The sequence below is a fragment of the Panthera tigris genome, chromosome A1, assembly GCF_018350195.1.
Source record: "Panthera tigris isolate Pti1 chromosome A1, P.tigris_Pti1_mat1.1, whole genome shotgun sequence".
Classification (NCBI taxonomy): Eukaryota; Metazoa; Chordata; class Mammalia; order Carnivora; family Felidae; genus Panthera; species Panthera tigris.
The window spans coordinates 224061285-224078477 of NC_056660.1; the positions used below are offsets into that span (position 1 = coordinate 224061285).

Sequence of the window (17193 nt, forward strand, 5' to 3'; positions counted from 1 at the left end):
AGGATGAAAATTTTACATGCTCTTTTTTGCCTACCCGGCTTAGTCCCACTGGGTTAATATTAAGCCACTATAATATCCATAGACTGGCAGAGGAGGGAGATTTGTAAAGATTTCAAAAACAAATAAAGAAACAGTACTGCAGTCCATTGCTTTCTAGCATGGCCACAAATATCAGGGAGACACCTCCGCAAAGCCTTAACACAATGTGACAAAGGAGTCAGCTCACAGTGTAGCATTATGACATAACGCCCAGTGACTGGGCTTAGACCAAGCTCATAAGCCAATAAATATCAATGCTCCTCTCTGAAAGAGCCCAAACCAAGGGTCTGCCATCAACAGGCAAGCCAGTCCTCTCGCCCTGAGCTACACCTCTCACTATGTGAAGACATTGGCCCCAGCCGTTCAACAACTTCTTACTCTTAGGATCTAATTTTCTTTAAGACTCAGACACCAATAACTCACTTCTCACTTCTCAACTCAGTGCCAGGCCAATGGTGACAGCCCATAGGAGCTCCTAGCAGTGTGGACACAGCTGGCAGGCATTTTCCTCTAATCACAACCACCTGACACAGAAGACTTATGGAGTTTTCTAGTGCCTTTTATCTGGAATACTTTAGATGAGTGTAGGAGAGCTGAAAGTTAAAACCTTCTTAGAAATTCCACTTTAAAGCACTGGCCAGACCTTTTAGAACTGGAGTTAACTCTTTTCATATCAGTGGGAAAATAGGATGATACATGCCCTACATTTAGCAATCACTGCCGCTCTGCCATGACATGTAAACAAAGATCCATTGTTCCGAAACCAGTGTGCTCGCTTTACCTTAAGGTAAAAACCTGTTCACTGTGGATCTAATGGCCATTAGTAATATGGTTCTTCCAGATCTCACAGCTCAGAATTTTATCTTAACCAGTATGGGAAGGATGTAAGCTCTGAAGATCAAGAAATACTACCTACACATACCAAAACATAAATGGCTAAGAGTTTAGAGACATGGGGCAAGGAAGGTGGATGTTGCTTCAAGTCACACAAAGAGGTAAAGAAATAAAGAGGTAAGGAAACCTTTGTGATACTAGAACTGTTCTGTGTCTTGATTTGAGTAGAGGCTACCCAACTCTATGTGTGTGATAAAATCACATAGAGCTTTATATACATGCAACTGAATGTATGTAAAACTAGTGAAATCTGTGTTTTGAATTGTTTTTTGAATTGGCCTATTGTCAGTTTTCTAGTCTTGATATTGTCTATAGTATGCGGGACATTACCACGAGGGTAACTGGATGAAGGATGCAGGGAAACTACATTCTAACCCCTAGAGGTCTTTATTTTTGCTAATTAGTAGGCATGGTTTACCATATTCAAATTAATTGCTACAATATCAGAAACTATATGAATAGCCATTTAATTTCATTAGCAGAAATGCTTAAGACTTATCGCACTTTCTGCCCAAAGGTATAGCAAATAATAAATCTGGTAGATGTAAAAGCTTTAAACTTCATGCCTGAGTGACTTTTAGTCCGGTAATGTCCGACACCGGTTATTCTCCAAGAGTGGTTTCTGAGCTATCAGTATTAGGAATCTTGTTAGCAATGCAAATTATCTGTCCCTCCTCAGGCCTACTCCTGAAGGACAGAGGAAGGGCAGGAATCTGTGTTTTAACAACAAAGTCTCCAGATTATTTTGATGCACATGAAGGTTTGAGAACCACCACTGTGCACTTTCCATTGCTATAAGACATCTGGCAAACGTTCATATTGAAAAAGAGAAACCAAACAAACATGCAACACTAACTTCTGGCGTAGGTTACATTTTAACATCTGGCCCTCTCTGTCTCTATTGCGCCTCCCTCCGCAATCTTGAATTCCTGATCCTCCCTGAAGACTGAATCCCATCGGGCCAGTGCATAGAATTCCAACTTTCTCATTCTAGAATAATTCCTAGAGGCTCCATGAAAAAAATTGAAGGTAGACCACGTCTGATTCCCTGGCATCTGATTTCATTCAGTTAATGTTTGAAAACCAGTGTCTTGGCGATGGGAAGTGTTCTTCACATCCTTACATTATAACCTTCCCAATAAATATTCATTGATTATACGTTTCATGCATCCCTGTTTGACTCTAGAATTTCTAAAGAAAACTGTTCATTGTCAAGCCTAATGGTGTATTCTGGCATGGGTAATTCAACTCAAATAATCTCAATGTTGTTTCTGCTGAAACCAGACTCTAGCACGGCTGCTTTGTTTTGTGTTGTTTTTAATGATTATTTGCTTATTTGAGAGACAGCCGATTTTCTTCTTAATTGTATTCTTCTTGGGCTCATATCAGCATGGGTTCACAGGGCCAGGAATGGGTATCGTTAGCCTACAACATTCTGAGTGACATTAACAAGAAAAGACAGCACTAAAATTGGCTACAATTGATCCCAAAAATATATTTCCGTATGTTCATTTTAGCCAGTGTCCCACAGCAGGGAAGTCACCCGGTCATTTGCTTCAACCCACCCCCGTGTTGATAACAGATGTGTAATTGTCCCAGATGCTCTAATGTTAATGACTTAAAATCACATGTACTTAGACTGGTAAAATGTAAGCCTTTAAAATGTAGGGCTTTGAGAGAAGAAATTGAATAAGAATGGCCGTGGGCCCAAACTCATCCCTGTAGTTACTCAAAGAGCTATACTGTCTTTCCAATGTAATCTCAAGATATCTCAACAGAACTAGAAAAGTAACTCATAGTTACAAAATTCAGATCTTAGAACTATGCATTGAGAAACACTTGAAATTATAGTAGATATCTGTCTGTAGTGTAAAATAAACCACCACCACTTTGAAGGCAAAAATTAGGGTAAAATGGTGATGAATGGGAACAAGAATTTCATTCTCCAACATGGTGGTAGGCTTCAGGTAAATGATACCTGAGCTTAATCGATTTAAGAATTTATTTTCATTTTTTATTACAAAATCAATATTTGCCCTTTGAGAAAAAAATTAAATTAAGAAAACCAGAAAATAAAATTAAGCCAAAATAAATAAATAAATAAATATGACCCCCCCCATAAAATCCCCCCCAAAAGGAAAGTAAGAATGTTCCTGCTCTGTCTTTCACAGGTTACATGCCCCCTGTGAGAAAATGTTAGACCATGAGGGAGGGCAGGCTGCATAGCAATTTAGACAGAGAGATGCAGTTCTTGTTATAATAAAATTCCTTTGCCACAAAGCATCACAGCAAAACAAATACAGGAACTCAAATAGAACAATAAAAATAATATGAGGTCACTGAGTCCTGTTATTTATAACAGCAGAAATTTGTGTTTGTTATGAGAAAAGCAGTCATGGGCACAGAAGGAAGGGTGCTCGGGGCATGCGTGTTCCTTCGTCCATTCCAAAAATATGTACTACATGCCTTTGAAGTGCCGGGGATATAACAGTAACCAAGATATAAACTCCCTGCTCTCAGAGATATTACAAGCTAATAGGAGAGCCCAGAGGTAGATTTACCCTGGAACTAAGGAAGCAAAGCTTTAGGGCTTTGGGTCTTTGCGAGAGACCTTGTACCTCATCGTGCACTCATGAGTTTGAGTTATTTTTGCAAGGGTCAGTAAAATTGTGTCATCTGCAGACCCCCACAAAATCTGGACTCAGCCTGGATTAGATAGATAATAAGCAAGTGACAGTAGAAGATAATTTCAAGCACTGACAAGTGCTGTGCAAGAAATAGAAGAAGTTGATTTGATAGAGAGTGAGAGCACTATTTTAATATGGGGGATCAGAGGAGGATTTGAACTAAGACCTAAATGAAAATGCTTTAGAGGGATCTGAATGAAAAGTTTTTAAACACTACTTCAGACTGAGTTTATTGACATATCTAACATGCATTAGATAATATTGACTCTTGCAGCACAGTGATATTAAATTTAGAGAGATTAATTGTAACTTTGCAAAAGTTTGGCCTTAATCATATTTTGTCTTCCACAGGTACGTTCCGTAGAATTCACGAGAACTGATCATGTTTATGACTTCCAGATTTTGTAATAAATGTATTACTATTTGTTCGAGTTATTTTTTTTTAATTTTTTAAATGTTTTTATTTATTTTTGAAGGAGAGAGAGACAGAGCGTGAGCGGGGGAGGAGCAGAGAGAGAGGGAGACATAGAATTTGAAGCAGGCTCCAGGCTCTAAGCTGTCAGCACAGAGCCCGAGGCGGGGCTCGAACTCACGAACTGTGAGATCATGACCTGAGCCGAAGTTGGACGCTTAACCGACTGAGCCACCCAGGCGCCCTCTGTTCTAGTTATTTTTATTATGATATTTCGTGGCTCTTCTCCACGAAACATTTGAAAGTGCTTTCAAAAGCAATAAATAAAATATATATTGTATATATTATATTCTAGCAAGTCTAGGGAACTAAATCATTCTGAATTAAAATATAATGTGTACATTTGTATGTGTGTCTACTTCTGGATTTATAAGTGTCTTCATTATTCATTATTGTCTACATGGGGAAAATAAATAAAAAATGTATCGAAAGTGAAGAGTAGAATTAATATCCATAAAATCTTTAAATGACTTTTGTGTCTTGTGCTGTAAATGCAGTAATCAAGAAATAGGAAATAGGTTCTAGACACTGTTTTTCAGCCCTAATAGCAATATAAAAATATTAGCTGTGGTATTTCATTTTCATACTCATCAAGTAGTATTCTTTATATCTTTTCATTTTAAGAATTAGAGTTATGTTACTATAAGCTCTATGTTAGTGGTCTTTTTTCACGATGTTTTCTCCAGCATAAAATGCTTACAGTACAACAGCTATACTTCTGAGTTCTGAGTTCAAAAGTAAATACTATTAAGATATTTCTTACCTAATGCTAACTTTCAAATCAGCCCATTTCAAGATCGGCTCCATGGAGAACATTTTTATGTTGCTATAATTTATTATTCAAAAACTAGCTTCCATCAGACTCACACCTAACTCCAAAATGACAATTCCATTATAATAATGAGTAGCATATCGATGTTGCAATGAATATGTCCAGAGTTGAAAAAGGAGAAAAATTTAAAATAAAAAGAGAAAGAGAAAGAATCACAGGAAGAAAGGAGAGGAAAGGGATTAATAGAGAGATGGAACTTCACAGGAAAGGAAAAGCTCAGGTTTGAGGAGACATCAGCTCTCAGACTTTCTTTGTATTTTCTTCTGTTGATGAGCCAAACTCTACTCTCTGTTTACTTAAGTGGTCAACTCCAGTGCTGGGGCCTCAAATTCACCCCTGAGGTCAATGCAAGTCTTGTGTCTTTTCATTTCCTTTTGCCCTACCCAACAGCTACTTTCCCACAGTCTCTTCTTGCAAAGCAACCAAGTCCCCGGTCTACAATTAAGCATGTGGACTCCTCCAAGTCTTAGAATTTCTATGTCATGAATTCTGTATGACTCCTCAGAATCAATTCTACACCCTGCTTCCCTTGAAGGCATCTCTGTTTAATTAAAATAATGGTCCAAGAGTACTAGTGTTGACACTATATTCCTCCAAATACAATAATTATATGTTGAAAAAACTTGATAGAACAGAGTATCTCTATAAGATAAACAATAGTGTGATAGTGTTACTCCCTCATCAACAGATCTATATAGTCTCCATATAAGAAGGGAGACTTTACCATATAAAAATTCTAGTTACCATAATATTTCATATCATAATTCCAGATAGTCTATAGTTATATGAGTTCTCTATATATTAAAATAGAGAGAGAGAATGTGTCAACTCTGTTTAAAGTTGGAAGTGCTGGTAACTGGATTTTATTGACCTAGGTGCTCAGAGAAACAAAGGAGTACATTACCAAACAGGAAAAACTTAGAGGAGCAAAGAAAGAAATTTGTTCATTGGAGTTGAGAAAAAGAATTCGGTTGTTAATGTATGAGGAGAGAGATACAAAAAGAATCAACTTAGCACATTAGAGTTGAATGAATTTTTTGACACGCAGGAAAAACTTATCCTGAACAGAGATAATGCCTCCGATTAAAAGCGACCAAAAAAGTTGACTTGTTTCATGCCTTAAGAATCAGATCTCTGTGGGTAACTCTGGCCTCTTCCTATGTAAGGTGTGGTCCACGGACCAGCAGCACTACCATCAACAGGGAGCTTGTTAGAAGTGAGGAATCTTGGGGCACACCCCACACCTACTGGGTCAGAACTGGTATGTATTTTAACAAGATACCCAAGTGATTTATACAGTTAAAGATCCCGCAATCTCAATAATAAATAGACCGGTACATGCACAAATGGGTTGTGAATGTATTTGGCTAAGTAATAGTTAATATGACTTCATAACTGGGATCTGCCATATTATTGATTTCTAGTAACCACTGAACAGAAATTACTTGTATAACATACTTTAGATATATCATGAAAATTACATAATTCAATGGGCTTGATATTATATAATAAGAAAACCATGTGAGCTAACAAAGGTCATTTATGAATTAATGTGTACATCTGAAATCTAGAACACAGAAAGAGAAAGAGTAGAAAAAATAAAGCTTTTGTTTCGCAAATGAATTCTGGATCTGGATAAGAAACGATTGGTGTTACTAGAGAAGATGTTGACATTTTAACATACAAAGGTGAATTCTCAGCTCCTAAAGACACCTCTGAACATACGGCAATATAATTATTATACACTTAAATGCCAAAAGTTAGCCCTTTTGTTTTTTAACAGAGGTTATCTAATTGCAAAGACCTTTTTGTGGTGTTTTAGACTACAGCTGCATCAATTCCAAATCCAGTCCTCCTAGATTCCTTTCTAGATAATTTCATTTGTTCCAGTAGATCTCACCCATTTTTTTTCTTATTCCTATATTTTATCTAAAAGCTAACAATCCACTTAGAGCTCAAAATGTTAAGGGAAAGCCAATAGAAATAAGAACCAATACTGTAAAATGGTGTCACCTCTGTGAAGAAGCATTTGCTCAAGAAATTAAAAACAGAGTTACTGTATGATCCAACAATACCACTTCCAGAATTAAAAAGAGGTAAAAGCAAGATCCCAAAGAAGTATGTATATGCCCATGTTTATAGCATCGTTATTCACAATAGCCAAAAGATGGAAATAACCCAAGTGTTCATCGAAAGATGAATGAATAAATAGAATGTAATATACACATACAATGGAATATTATTCAGGCTTAAAGAGGAAGGAATTTCTGACACATGTTATAATATGGGTGAACCTAGAGGACATTATGCTAAGTGAAATAAGCTAGTCACAGAAAAAGACAAAGACTCCGTGATTCTACTTATATGAGGTAACTGAAGTAGTCAAATTCTTAGAGAGAGAAACTGGGAGGGGATTTCCGGGGGTTGCAGGAAGGGAAAATAGAGAGTTCTTGTTTGATGGGCACAGAGCTTCAGTTTTGCAAGATGAAGAAGTTCTGACGATTAGTTGTACTACAATGTGAATGAACGCTACTGAATTTCACATGTAAAAATACTTAAGATGGGGAGTGCCTGGGTGGCTCCGTCGATTAAGGGTCCAACTCTTGGTTTTGACTCAAGTCATTATCTCAAAGCTTCGGGGGTTCGAGCCCCACACGTTGGGCTCTGTGCTGGTAGCTCGCGAGCTGCTTGGGATTCTCTCTCTCTCCCTCTCTCTCTGCCCCTCCCCGACTCACACTGTCTCTGTCTCTCTCAAAATAAATAAATGAACTTAAAAAAAAAAAGAAAAGAAAAAAAAACGATACAGAGGACATCATACTCAGGTGTTTATTGCAGCATTATTCACAACGGTAAAATACTAGAAGAGTATGATTAAAGTTCATCACTAAGAGAAGGGCTGAGTACTTTATGATACATCCACACCACAGAATAATAGGAAGACACCAACTTACGGTTAATCAGTTGATTTGGAAGAAGTTCCACGAAGTATAACTGAGTGAAGAAAGTGACATGGAGAACATCATGCATGTAATTTATCACATTTTGAAACGCAAGCTATCAATAATTTTAACAATCATCATCGTCATCATCACATACATTACTGAACTCTCACTGTATACCAGGTACTTTTTTAAGCACATGGCACAGAAAAATTCACTTCGTCTTCACAATATCCCTGTTAACCTCACTTCACAAATAAGGAAACGGAGTCACTGAGAGGTTAGAAAGCGTCTCTAAGGTCCCACGGCAAGCACCAGCAAATTCAAGAATTTGACCTCCAGAAGCCTGTCTTCCAGTGTATGGATGTGTGGATGTGTCTTTCTCTGTGTGATTCCAGATGAAAAATGTGGAATGATGTGGAATGATGTGGAAGCGGCTGATGATGTGAGTTATGTGACGTTGAGTCAGGAATGCTAATGTAGGTTAAAAGGGAAGGAACGGAGGGGTTGAAGAAAAGGAAAAAGAGAGAGCGAAAACCATACATAATATGACCACATTTATGTACTTAAGCAACATCACCTATGTGTAAGGGGAAATGGTAAAATTTTTTTAAAATGACAAATTTATGTTTTGTTTCTTGAAACCTCAGCAATGCTATTTATGAAAACGCAATTTGAAATGATCAGACAATATGATAGACAGATTTCTATAATCACATCCGTTTTCTCTATTTGAATAATTAAACGGACATCAGATATTTGTGCCAGTTTACATACGCCTTTTACCTTGTTTCAAAAGACTGTGATTAGTAGTTTCAGTGCTTTCAAAAATAATAGCGAATATGAATCTATGGTTGATGGAGTGATAATAGGTGTTTGGGGACCTAACACCTATAGATGAAGTGATAATAGGTGTTTGGGCAGGCTGGGGTGGGGAACAACATGCTTCTTGGTCAAACCAGTATGGAGGGAGGATACAGGGTTAAAGACCTTTAAATAGATCATTTGTACCTCAACTCACTCTGTTATCACTTAATATGCTAATGTTTTTACCAATCTCCAAAAGGGACTATGAACTATGCTTCACTTTTTATCCTTCTTTAGCTAGAGGACCCACCCCTTTTATTTTTAATACCATGCCTGTTAAACATTGTCCAAAAAAAAAAACGATTCCACGAAGCAGAATCTAGGAGCCAATTACCTATAATATAGCTTTTCGTAACCTTCAAAACTGCTGAAAAAACTATCTGCTGGAAGGAGGGAATGGGACGGATAAATGGACAGTACACACAGGTTTTACTTCTTGGTTTTTTTTGTTTTTTTAGTTCACCAAGTCATGTTTCTACATTTGCTATTTTTCCATGCACAATATATTGATAGCAAAAAAACAAATTTGATTTCAGCCAAAATCATTTATCTTGTTGAAAATAAGGGGTTTGCTCACACAATAAGTCAATGTATTGTCCAATAATATTATAGTACCTAATTCCCAGATACGAACTTCCTATGATTTACAAACTGGCCTGTCTAAAGCTATTTTTCTGTTAATGTCCATTTTCTGTCCTTTTACTGTGTCAAAAGTTTTGTCATCAAGCCTTAGTAGCCTACTTCAAAGTAATGAAAAAGTCCCACAGTAAATCAACTAAAACCCCTATAACTGTTCTAGTCCCATCATTATCACTTAGGTAATAGTCAATCCTTCAAATTTGCATGAGATTTACCCAATAAGTATCTATGTTTAAGGCATTTCAGTAGGGGCATGGGGATCCTAAAACAGATAATACCCTATATTTCCCTTAAGGAGTTTATAATCTACTAAAGGAAGCAAAAAATCTATACAGTGACTGATATATGTTTAAGGAAGTAGGTATTAAACAAGAAGAGAGAGGAAAAAAATATTGTATAACTTGGTCAAAGAGATCATTTTTTTTCTACTAAGGAGCTGCCTTTCTTGGAGGGTAGACAACCCCACTGCAGGCAATACAAATGTGTTAAGGAATCTTCTCTTAAAAGGCTGCTATCGAGGCACTTCCTAAAGCCTACAGCCCACTCTTGAGAGAAGCATGGATATTCTTGTTCTTTCCATTTCATTGGGTTTTTGGGAGGATCCAATAAGAAACAGATGTGAAAGAATTTTAGAGATTTCCTGAGTATAAGAGGATTTTATGGTTAAAACTAAAGATTGCACTTGTTTCGTGATTTGTAACAATCACCAGAGCTCCATGACAGAGACTCCCACTTGTCCTTCGAAATCTGTCTTCCCTTCTTCTCTGCACGTGCCCGCTGAGCCTCATCGGTAGTTCTAAGTGGCACCACGTGTTGAAGTTCTACTTCCGGGCCTCATTCTCAATGTCATGGGCACACCTCATCCACAGTCTCTTCTCCTTAGTGCCCTGGAATCCTCTGAAACCAGCTTTGCCCCACGGAGATGATGACACGAGGGGATGATGGGATAATGGAATGAGAACAAATCTGGACCCCTAAATAAGGAACGGTGTGGAGGGCAGCAACTGGCCCAACCAGGCCTGTTGTGTGAGCGATACATAAACGGGAACTACTGAGTTATACTATACAGCAAGAGTTCTACTACCTGAGTTTTCGCCCCAGGTTGGCCACTGCTTAACTGGGTGATCTCAGATGAGTTGCCATTTCCCAATTTCTAAACTGAGAGCATCTGGCTAGATCAGTTTTTAACAACTGTGATTCACAGAACTCCAATTATCACATTTTTAAAATTATTTCAGAGGGCAGTTTTGGTGGAAGAAGGAAGGATGGGGGCATCCAAGAAAGTATTCGAGCAAAGAATTCTGCAATTAAAAGTATTTATAGAGAACCAAGGCTATAAAATCCTGAAAAAATATTCACATTCTGAAATGCTATGCTTGCAGGTGTTCAACATTGTTTCTCGTTAGTGACCATGGATTTCTTCCTTGAAACACCTGTGTGCTTTTCCTCATTTGTCCTTTGTGATTAGTGACACATATTTCATAAGTGATCTAAGTTAGTCATAGAACCCATGATTATAAAATGTAATTTTCTTTTTGCAAATTAACTAGGCTATCCAGGGATCTAAGATATGATCTTGACCTCATTAATATTGTACTTGAACCAACTTAGCTAAAAAAGTAGTAAGACCTATCTTAATGCATTTAATGAGTTCGTCAAAATCTGTTTGGTGTCTCTTATTGTTTGTTTTGGAAGAATCCCGAATGAGTGACAAAACTAATTGTCCCACCATGTTTTAATGGTTTTTTGATGCAATACTCCATCCCATGTCTCCTATAATGGTGCCCATTACACGTCATTCTGCTATATCGGCAAAGTCTTTCGACCCATTGATAGTCAAAATCTGATCAATGTGGATACCCAAGATTGCTTTCAAGACATAACGTTTCTTGGGGTCCAAATTTCATTCTTCTTGATTATACAATATAACACTCACTCGTAACTTATGTCTAAGACTCAGTCTTCACACTCATACACTTCCTATGATTTTATTGTTAGAACTAAAGATTATGCTTGTTTCATAATATGTAAGGAGAAAATCTTATTTTTAACAACTTCTCAATACTCACTCTATCTTTAGACATTCTCAATTATCCTTCAGTATATTTATTGTTAAAAATCTAAACCAGGATTGACAACAAAGCTCAACCAAAACTGGGAGCTCAAACTCCCAAAGCATTCCAAGCCAATATCATGGGATTTAATCCTTAATGATATACTGTTTTGTACCCAATTGTTATTCTAAAGAGTCACAATAAAAAATACCTACAAAAGGAATGGTGTTCCCTTATGTCATGAATTAAATGTCATGGCATTTCATGTTCTTTAGAACAGTGAATAATATTTATATCAGTTGTCATAACTTGTAGCCACAAGTTTCAGAAAAGTCCGTTAACAGCCGATTAATTCAGATTAATTATTTTCTCAGGAAGCCGGGAGTCTGAAAGTAGCCGCGGTAGCATTGGTTGGACAATGGAGTCGGGGTTGGCTTCTTTGGACTGCACACTGTTCTCATCCTGGGGGCAAGAAGGATAAGTCGACAGCAGGCATCACGTCCTTGTTCAGCTTAGAACCGGTTAGAAGAGTCCGTGACATCGACATGTGATCTTCCAAGATAAGCTTAAGTTTCCCATAAGACCTACTGCAGGCATGTGTATCTCTTCGGGAGAACCATGGCAAAGGACCGTCCCAGCCTGGCCAAAAATGCAGGCAGCTACTGTTGCCTCAGCAATTGAGGCAACTGTGCCTCCAGTTAGGTTTTCTTTTCTTTTTTTTTTTTTTTAATGTGTATTTATTTACTTTGATAGAGAAAGAGAGCACAAGCAGGGAGGGGCAGAGAGAGAGGGAGAGAGAGCATCCCAAGCAGGCTCCACTGTCGGCACGGAGCCCAACACAGGGCTCAGTCTCAGGAACCTCGAGATCATGACCTGAGCTGAAATCAAGAGTCTGACACTTAACCGACTGAGCACCCCCCACCCCAGGGAGGGGTGGGGGGCATTTAGGTTTTCTACAGGCATCTTTACGCACGTCTTCTTTTTACTGCTCATGTTCTGTTCTTACCATGAAACGTAGCCTTTCAGAAACTCTGTAGCAAACAGAATTCTAAAAGGTAACAAGGTGCCTTCCTCTAAATAGCCTGGGTGTCACTCCCGGGATGAGACTGGGAATCAGGTGACCGAGGGACTCCGAAGAGAGTCTCTGCACTGGCCTGATCTCATGTGAGCCCTTTGGGAGGGGTTGGGCCTTCCTGAAGTCACACAGATCCCAAATCTGGGGGTCTGCACGTGACAGAGAATCTCCCGTGTTGGCTTGAAAAGGGGACCCAGTGCCAGAACTCTGAGCTGGGCTTTCTTTGAAAGTGCCGAGTTTGTGGAACTCTGTTATACAGCTAATCTCCACCAGCAAGTTCTTCACACCTCGAGAGGAAGAAACCTCTGCGTGTATGTGTGTGTCAGGGTACATGCGCGTGTGCACCCATAGGCACACGCATGCGCTCGTCCGTAAATAGGGCTCAGTAGAAATTCAGCAGCAAATCTGCCCCCAATTTTGCTCAACTCCACACTGCAGGTCGCTGAGCCCACCACCACAGCCCCACATCATAACCCTCATCAGGAAGGACAAAGCCAGCACACAGAATGGTAGTGACACAGACGTGTTAGGTGAGCCGCGCATTATACTCGTGAGCCCCAGGGCCAGCGACACGGAAAGAATTCTGACATGGACAGATTTCCAGGGGACTGACCAGGGGGTTTGAAGGACACATCTGGCAAAGAAGGTGAGTCCAGGAGTTAGAAAAACCCAGATCCAAGAAGAAATGAAAGGGAAAACTCATTATTTCCTCCTGCAACTGAAGAAGACAGATAACAGACACCAAAAGAGAGAGAGAGAGAGGAAGTGGAAAGTGGATGAAGAGGTTCAGGGGATACAGGGGCGCCTGGGTGGCTCAGTCGGTTGGGCATCCGACTTCAGCTCAGGTCATGATCTTGAGGTCCGTGAGTTCGAGCCCCGCGTCGGGCTTTGTGTTGACAGCTCGGAGCCTGGAGCCTGCTTCAGATTCTGTGTCTCCCTCTCGCTCTCTTTTCCTCCCCTGCTCATGCTCTGTCTGTCTCTGTCTCAAAAATAAACGTTATAAAAAAAATTAAAAACAAGAAGTTCAGGGGATACAAATCCTGATGTGTGTGTGTGTGTGTGTGTGTGTGTGTGTGTGTGTACAAGGAACCACTGAACTACTCTGAAGTTTTGTCTGTCGCCATTCCTGAGGGAACCACGAAAGGTCTGATCCTGACTATGGCAGGCACAGAGGTGTCCCAGAACTTGGCCATTGTCAGTCCTCGGTGGCCAAGGTCTTGGTTGGGGAGGGGGTTGGAGAGGCCCTGGACGTGTGTGAGAGGTGGAAGAATGCAGCCCAACTCAACCCAAGCATCTGAGGGAGGCTGTTCCGAGGTCAGGCTCCAAGGAGCAAATCCCCAACACCAGGCCCAAAAAGACCATGTTCTTCTCAGCCAAAACCAGGAGCAACAGGTTGCTCAAGGAAAAAGCGCTGCCTCCAGACTTCCTGTCCCCTGAGACTTTGGGTGGTGTAGCTTCTGTATCTCAGGCTGCCATGGATGTACCTGGATTTTAACATCTTTCTGAAAACTATGATATTGCCCGCCCCCCCCCCATTTGGGGAAAAGTAGGGCTTAAAAAATGTTGAATGCTGCAGGATATGCAGATAAAGAGGCGTTTCCAAGTTAGAAAAAGAAATCTAGATTTTATTTTCCTGATAAATCTAGATTGATTTATTTAAAAAGAAATCAACTCACTTCTCATATTTTTAATGAGTCCTTTGTTGCATTATCAGCCCACATCAAATTGTTGCTGACATCATAAATACAGGATTGCGGGTAGAGCTTCTCTGATCCTATGCCCAGTAGTTTCTAACTTGAGTGTGGGCCCATCGTTTCTCATGACAATAGTGGAGGTTCGATCGTGGTGCTTATTGCTTTGAACTTGTGTTTGCTTTGTATGGTTTGGAAGACTGGAGTCTTAGCCCAGAGGAAATATGTTTGTCAGTTCATTATTACCATGAAGTCTCAAATCTCAAAACTCACCTTCTTTTGCTATTCTCTGGACAATACAGAGAGCATGGCTTCGGAAAGCAAGATCTTCAAGGACAGTAAAGAGAAAAGGAATAAGCCAAAGAAATGCCTGTGAGAGAAGGACTAAGGTTTCTAGAAAATCTAGAACAGGAAGCTACTTTATCACTGCCTTCTCCTTCCAAGTCGCTCCTTAATTAATGGAAAGTAAGTTATGATACTTCCCTTTTTATTTCCCCCCAAATCTGTAATTTTGAAGGGTCCTTACTGCAATTAAGTCTCTTTGGTCTGTAGGTTGTCCCATGATACTAACATGAAATGTTATAAAGCTCCTCCCATATTCAAGTAACTTACGAAACTATTACACATGATCGGGACGTAGTTCATTTCCCGAAAGCCTCCCCGTCATATACGGTCATGTAGCTCAGCACCCTGATTTTGCTCTCCTTCATAGCAAACATAAACCTGTCCATTCATAGCTTAAACTTGTCTATGGTGTACAATTTTACCTTCAGTCACCATAGCTCTTAGTAGTTTCTAAGACTATCCCCTAGATGATATGCCTTGGGGTATAGTGAAACTGAATTGCTTAAACAGCTTTGGCCACGTGCTGTGTACTTTTTTGCTTTTTTGGAAAGTGGGGAAGAGTATTAAGCTTATCCCAGAGTGACAGTAAACTCTTCAAAATTACACTGTCAAGTTAGTCTCTTTATTTGTTATGCATCATTTTACCAAAATAGTACGAACTGGAGACCACATAGTCCTAGGAAGGCTCCAAATGTATTGTGAAGTGTACTTTGAGAATGGTAATGAAGCTCCGGGGGAAAGTTTTATTGTTCATAGCACACAATAAACCATTCGTGACGCCATTGCACAGATTTCTCCGGGAATGGTACGAGATGATATAGATTTCCTTCTGGGGGGATCACGGATGTATAACATTACATTTTTTTTTAATTTTTTTTTTAACATTTATTTATTTTTGAGACAGAGAGAGACAGAGCATGAACGGGGGAGGGGCAGAGAGAGAGGGAGACACAGAATCGGAAGCAGGCTCCAGGCTCTGAGCCATCAGCCCAGAGCCCGACGCGGGGCTCAAACTCACGGACCGTGAGATCGTGACCTGAGCTGAAGTGGGAGGCTCAACCGACTGAGCCACCCAGGAGCCCCACATTACATTTTTTTTAAAGTACCGGCATGTGGGAAGATTCTGAACCTTTTCAGTGAAGCCATTTTTCCTGTCTGAGAAAACACTGCTGACATCCTGCTCCTGGGCTGGCTTCAGTGGTCTAGTGTTACGCAAACTTCACGGAACCCATGAGTGTGAGAATTGCCCGGAAGAACAAGTCAATGGTGTCTCCAGGGTCACCATCACCACTACCTGCCAGATGGTGATCCCCACCTCCACCTGCTTGGGTTAGGCTTCCCTTGCCTCCAGCTGCCAGAACGCCACAGGTATGACTTGTCCACCCAAAAGAAAACATCTTCAAAGATTTCCCCAACGTACCTGGGGGGAGGAATGAGCTGCGAGCAGCAAAAAGATCGGTAGAACTTGAATCCCTTACTTCTGTCCTTGCTCTAAGCGCTTTATTTCCCGAGACAGTCTTCATGGGTCCACGGACTCTTCAGAGAACCTCTAACCTCCATCTCTCACCTTGTTTCCTGCTCTGGCTCATTACAACCATTAATGTAGAAAGTGGGTAAAGGAGAATTGTACAGAATACCACGGTGTGAAATAGAATTTGCTGATCCTTGCTACAGGTTGAAAACCTATTGTAAACAAAATGCCAAAACAGTTAAGAGTCTGTGAAAGTCCCCAGTTGAAAGGCAAAGAGTAAATGTAAGAAGAAGCAAAATAATACTTTGTGTGGAGGGACTTTGGGCTTCAGAAAGGGGAAAATGGAGGTTATTACCCATTCGGCGTTTGGGCTGTACTGCGGGGCCTGTTATGTCTTTTTGGCCTGTATTCCGCATTTCAGGGGACACATGGAGAAATTTAACAGACTGCAATAGCAGGACAGATATCCAAATTGTCCTGTGAATGTCAACACAGATTTGAGAGTAAATTCCAGGCCTTTATTTTCTAATGAAAAAGTACTCTTTGGGACAACGCATGTACAAGTAGAACATGGAATAATTTCCCAACTACCGCTAAGCCTGCTTAGACTCGTTACGACAACAATTTCTCTCCTGCCACGGATTTACCCACCTTTTGATTTTCTAGGGGGACTCTCAGCAAAATGACTAAAATCAAATATATTCTAATACGATGCTTTGAGATAAAAGCACCACCAAAGTCTCAGGGGACAGGAAGTCTGGAGGCAGCGCTTGTTCCTGGAGCAACAGGCCCTTCCTGGTTTTGGCCGAGAAGAACACGGTCTTCTTGGGCCTGGTGTTGGGGATTTGCTCCTTGGAGCCTGACCTCGGAACAGCCTCCCTCAGATGCTTGGGTTGAGTTGGGCTGCATTCCTCCACCTCTCACACACGTCCAGGGCCTCTCCAACCCCCTCCCCAACCAAGACCTCTTTTTTAGTGATATTGCCCTAAAGTTTGCAATATCCGTTTACAACTCAGTCCACTTTCAAACAGCACTACACCTCTTTCTAGGTAGTACAGCTATGTGATAACGACAGAATATTCCTTCCTCCTTACCATTTCTTGTATCATCGCTATCATTCATTTCCCTTATACATAAACTATTACCATCAAATATGTTGTGGCTATTGTTATTCAGAACAAACTGTTC

At 40.1% G+C, this 17193-nt stretch overlaps 1 long non-coding RNA gene across 2 annotated transcripts; it reads left to right on the forward strand.

Moving 5' to 3' along the window:
* Window positions 1-318: 318 nt before the first annotated feature.
* LOC122231884 lies at window positions 319-12068 on the forward strand. 2 transcript variants are annotated; one of them, XR_006209167.1, is made up of 3 exons: window positions 319-826; window positions 912-1050; window positions 11798-12068. It is a non-coding gene; the product is annotated as an uncharacterized LOC122231884 (long non-coding RNA). The 2 variants fall into 2 exon arrangements; XR_006209164.1 differs by lacking the exon at window positions 11798-12068 and adding an exon at window positions 3972-4020.
* Window positions 12069-17193: the final 5125 nt, after the last annotated feature.